This window comes from Panicum virgatum, chromosome 7K, assembly GCF_016808335.1.
Source record: "Panicum virgatum strain AP13 chromosome 7K, P.virgatum_v5, whole genome shotgun sequence".
NCBI lineage: Eukaryota > Viridiplantae > Streptophyta > Magnoliopsida > Poales > Poaceae > Panicum > Panicum virgatum.
This window is the reverse complement of record NC_053142.1, coordinates 15,711,137-15,717,136: the sequence shown is the minus strand read 5'-3', so window position 1 is coordinate 15,717,136 and position 6,000 is coordinate 15,711,137.

The window sequence follows — 6,000 nt, the reverse complement described above, 5'->3', positions numbered from 1 at the left end:
GCGCGTTCAGGCGGCATACCTGGCAGATCATCCGGAAAGACATCCGGGAATTCAGACACCACGCGAATACCGTCCGTGGGTCTAGCCTCCATCTGATGAAGAAATCCCGAAGGCTCTACTGCACTGATAACAACCTCTTGGCCACTGGAAGCTGATAGCAAGACTGTCCTCTGAGCACAATCTATCCGGACTCCCCACTTGGCCAGAGTCTCCATTCCCAGAATGACATCAATGCCCTTGGTGTCTAGCACCATCAGATCAGTACAGAACTCTACTCCCCTCAAAGAAACACTGACTCTCGGGCAGTAAGTGTGAGACCTCAACTGTCCTCCCGGTGAAGATACTAACAGGCACCTCTTTAATGTGCTAGTATGAATACCATGATGCTCGACAAAAGATTGAGTAATGAAGGAATGCGTAGCACCAGTATCGAAAAGCACTGTAGCTGGATATGAATTAACCATGAACGTACCAATAACCACGTTGGGAGCCTCGGCCGCTGACTCGGCCGTCACGTGGTTCACTCTGCCCTGAAGTGGCGCCCTGGGCTGAGCTGGGCGCCCCTGCTGTCCCGCCTGCGCCTTCCGGGGGCAAGCGTTGGCGTAGTGCCCCGGCTGGCCGCAGTGAAAGCAGGTGCGAGGAGGTCCCTGAGCCTGCTGTCCGGTAGGAGCTGCCGGACGTGGAGCCTGCGGTGCCGGTGGAGCAGCACGAGCCGGAGGTGCCGGTAACCTCTGGCCCTGCCCCGCCTGCTGCTGCTGTCGAGGCGGGTACTGCTGCGGTGGCCTCTGCTGGTACTGCTGAGGAGGCCGGTACTGAGGCTGCTGGTACTGCTAAGGCTGCTGGAGGTGAGGACGAGTGTTGCTGCCGGAAGCAACGAGGACAATCTTCCTCTTCTTGTCTTCCATCTCCAAGTGCTTGCGCTCGGTGTTGAGTGCGCTGTCAACCAGATGGTTGAAGTCGTCGAAGTGGAGGTTGAGCAGCGCGTACTGGAGGTAGTCCTCAAGACCCTCCATGAAGTGCTCCTGCTTCTTGCGGTCATCCGCAACATCGGCAGGGGCGTAGCGAGCGAGCTGCAGAAAGCGATCACGATACTCTGTGACCGACATAGTCCCCTGAAGTGACAAAGACAGATAGATATCGAAAGATTAATTCATGACTCGGAAAGATAGAACAAGGGGTACTAGCTCAAAATGAACCGCGGAATGATTATATTTATGATTACCTGCTTCAGTGCAAGGAACTCCTTCTGCTTCATCTTCATAACGCCCGCGGGGACGTTGTGGCTGCGGAAACGCTCCCGGAACTGGAGCCAAGTAAGAGCCTCGCGGTCCTGAACTGGGTGGGACTCCCACCAGTCCAAAGCTGCCCCTCGCAGCTGTCCTGCTGCGTACAAGACGCGCTCACGATCATCGCACTGGGCGATGTCCAGCTGGCGCTCCACTGCACGGAGCCAGTCGTCTGCCTGAAGAGGGTCGGACGTGTGAGAGAACGTCGGCGGGTGACCCCTCAGGAACTCAGCACGCCTGTCGCGAGGCTGCGGCGGTGGAGGAGGCGGAGGCTGAGTGTGAGCCTGCTGAAGAGCCTGAACAGTGTTGTTCAGGGTGGCCATCATCTGCATCTGGAGCTGGAAGTACTGCTCCGGAGTCAAAGGCGGCGGCATCGGGATCCCGGTCCCCTGGGTGTTCTGACCCTGGTTGTTCTGCCCCTGCTGGTCAGAACCACGCCTGGTGTTCACCATCTGATTTTGGACAAAAGATTTCACGAGTAGGGATATTGCAGGAATAAGTTCAGATAGATATGACAACTATTTGCGGAAAAAGACTCAGCCATGATAAAGTAGACAGGATAGAGTGGACTGTTTTACCCCCAACGATCTATCTCATTTTATTAATTAATTAACTTTAACATAATAGTGATTTTCTTTAAACAAATTTAAACTACTAAGCTATGCAATCATTCAAAAATCCAAATCAAACATGTAGCATAATAACAAGCAGACAATTTTCACAACTTAGCCGAGTTTAACATACGACTCGACTAACACAACGCGTCGCGGAGCGTGCTATCATATTATTATAAAAGGGTCACCTAGTTTATACTCATGGTGGTCAGATGACTGATTCAGGCCAAATCTACGAAAACTATTCTTCAGAGAGAGAAATCAAGGCAAGAAGGGTAAAAGTCGTAGAAGTCAAGGGGTATAATAGTAAAATAGTTTCAGCAGGCAAGGATTGGTGAGAAGAAGTCCTAAAACTCGACCAGTTCTGTCTAGGCTTCGTCCTACAGTCGAGCAAAAGTTCCTCCCGAAATCTTTATCCATGAATTACACCACCCGTCGATAACCATCACAGATCCAATGATCATCGACTCGGGTCCTTCTGAACCCAGCCGAGAGTTCATGATGATCGACACCGACTGGTGAACATGTAACACCCGGTTTATAAAAGAACATAAACCGAGCAATCATATACGTGCCAGGATCAAGTCACACGTATATACAACAGAATGAACAGTATATCATAGCACATATCACATAAAAAGATATAATAAAGCGAATACGAATGTTATTTATTGCAATAATGACAAAATGTCTGATACAGCGGAAGCGAAGTACAAATACAAAAAAAAACTCTCCGAAGCTGAAGCAGGGCGCCACAGGGACGTCGACTGGGAGACGAACGCCTATAAGTCCTCGTAGTCCTGGAAGCGCTGAGCGAACTACCTCGCGTCGGCAGGAACTGAGCAGCAGTAGAGTATCCAAGAGGAAAAAGTAGAGAAGAGGCAAGGGTGAGTACACAACTTGTACTCAACAAGTATAACACAAACTATGAGGCTCTATGGTTGGCTGACTCAACTGCATTAGCTTTTAAGTCTTAGCAAAATTTTATTAAAGCTATTTACTACGAGTTGATGAATTACCATTAACCCAGTTACATAGTAATTAATCAGAATTAATCATGTTACTACTGAGAACCAAACCAAAACCAAGCCACCAAGGTAACCCCGAGAGGCACCTCCCTCGTCGGAAGGAGACAACCCCACTAATCAAAAGGAGGATCTGGGCCGCTCATAACCGTGAGCACGGCTAGTATACCAGTTTTACACTCTGCAGAGGTTGCACATCTTTACCCACAAGTCGTGAACTACGCTAGAGGTTCATCACACTTCCTTAGGTGAGATGACTAGCGACTCACTACGAGGCCGTTACAAAGAATCTCGTTGGTAAGGCGTAACCGCAAGAGATAGGTCAGCGACGATGGGGCCCACCTCCGGGGGTACAAGCACAGGAGCGTAATCCAAGCACAGACCAAGCCGGAGGAGCAGGGACCATTGAAGCTTACTACTCTTGCCCCGCAGGTAAGTTACTCCAAACCAAAAAGACCTAATTAGTAAGCCAAGTCTATCCCATTCTAGCCTTGTGGTAGCGCTGTTGTCCCAGGTTGTCGCTCTATGAACCGGTCCTTATGGAGAGTGGCCAACCAAGCACTAAGCACCGTGCTGGCCCCCTAAACCATGTTTCTACAAAAACCATCTTTTAACGGGACGTGAGCCACTCATCCACACAGAGGGCCACTCTCAGAATTAAGTTCAAGTAAACCATTAGTCAAATTAATTAAAAAGGACCAGAGTGTGTTATGGCGCAGCAACCTAGCACAACTAACCAAAATGCAACCCAAAGGTATATATAAAGGATATACAGTGGCTAGGAAATCCTTATAGGCATACAGTATTAAAATGCAGTATGAAAATGTATTTAAAGGTGATAGGTTGTTCATGTTATACTTGCCTTCCTCGTACTGCTCTGGCTGCTGCTCAAACTGCTCGGAAGACGGCTGCTCCGGGTACTGGTACTGGGGCTCCTCAGATGGATCAACGTCTACTCACGAACACATGGCCAAAACAAGGCACAGCAATAAGCATACAAGCAAACACTAGCAAAAACTAAGAAACAGTACATCAACACATAAAAAACAGCACACTAAACTAGTCTAGAACTATTCTACGCGTTACAACGATCGCGTGGATATAAAGAACGCTAAAATCGGAGCTAAAACGCATAAACTAGGCCTAAAACAAGGTTCAGGGGCTTATTTGCGAGAAAAACTAAGTTCCAGGGGGTTTTATTCAAAAACCGAGGACTAAAACGTGAATAAGGGATAGTTCTGGGGTCTAACTCGCGAAATTACCAGGCTAGGATGGCGGGTTCTATATTTAGAAAGCTCAGGGGGCTGGGCGTCAAATTTTGGACTAAAAAGGAAATATTTTTGAACAGATTGGGAGTGCGGGTTGAATAACAAAAAGTGCAGGGGCTCTTTAGCAATTAAACCAGGCCGAACTGGTATCCTCAGATATCGGCCGCTGGATCGCGATCTGGCGGTTCAGATTTGTTTGGATCCGAATCTAATCCTGCTCGTCAAACTGAGATCGCACGGGTGGAATCCATCCGTGCGCGGGGCGGCGGCGCTCGCCCGCCGGAGCAGAGCATCCCGCGGTGGCGCGGCCCAGGAGCTCGCCGGAGTTCACCAATCCAGCGCTCCAGGGCTCGATTTGGGCCGGGGTTGGGTCAAGGAGCAACGGCGTGGTACGTGTAATCCACCCGTGCACTCAGGTCGGGGGATTCGGGCACGGGTCGGGCCCGCCGCGGCGAGGGGCGGCTCGGGGTCGCTGGTGAACTGCGTTAACGCAGTTCCGGCCTTGATTCGGTTCGGGTTCAGCTGCTGGGGCTTCTACATGGTAAGGCCAAGCTACACAAGGTGCAGCTCGGGGCTACGGCACAGCAGGGCGAAGCCTGGCCATGGCGTGGTGGCGGCGCAGCGCCGGCGGCCAGTATCCGGCCTTCTAGGGGACCTACGGACTACGGGAGCACGCGTTAAAAGGAGAAGGAGGTCTGGGCGAGGCTCACCGGGGGTGGAATCGGACAGGGCGCGACGCAGACAAGACGTCGGAGGCGAGGTCGTTCCGCGGGTCGAGGCGGCGCTTGAGGGAGAAGCTGCTGCAGTGGAGCTCCGGCCCTTCTGACCTTCGGGGAAGATCGACGCGGCCCTGTGGAAAGACTACGGGGGTCAGGGGGGGTCTCCAGAGTCGCCGGCGGCGAGGAAATCCGGTGGCGGCGCTTGCTCACCTGCGGGTGGATGAGACGCGGCACGGTGGGGTGGGCGGTGCTGCTTCTCTGGATCTCGGCTGCGGAATGGGAGGCGCAGGGGCCGTGGGAGGCTAATTAAGGACCCGCGGGGATCCTGGGGAGGCGTGCCCGGCGGGGAAACCGCGGTGATTGCGGCCGGGCGTTGCTCTGCGGGGAAAGCGGATCGCCCCAACAGCTTGGCTTGATCCGGTCCTAGGGCGGGGCTTCTAGAAGGAGGAGGGCTCTGGATGGCCGGCCAGTGGGCCTAGGGCGCGCGCACGGCGGAGCGGGGCCATGGGCAGCGAGGAAACGCGGCGAGCGCGGAACAGGGGAGCTCGGCCCGAGGAAGGAGATGACCCTGTCGAGTGGGTCCGAGCGGTCAGTGGCGGGGCGGGGAGCGCGTACGGGCGATGCGGGCGCTGCGCGAGCGCGCTGGCAGGTGGGCCGAGTGAGGCGCTGGCGCTGAGCGCGTGGAGGGAGACAGGCCGCGGAGAAGTGGGCCGCGGGGTCAGGCTGGTCGGCCAGAGCGCGGAGGAGTTAGGTTGCGGGATGGGCCGCTGCGGCGCTTGGGCCAAGCTGGATCGGGTTTGAGCTGGTGGGCTTCCGGGATGGGGTTTGGGTTGGGTTGTTTTGGGTTTGAGTTTTCTTTCTCTTTCTATTTCTTTTCCTTTCTAAAACTGATTCAAACAAAGTTTGAATTCAAATATAAATTTGAATTCAAACCACACCCAATTAAAAGTATGCACCAGCATGAATGCACAATAAATTTTTAAACCTAAACAAATTTTTATTACTTAAGGGACAAAAATTTAGATTAAATGCAAATCTAACACATTAAATCTTAGAAAATTAAATAAAGCCAATTAAATTTATTAATA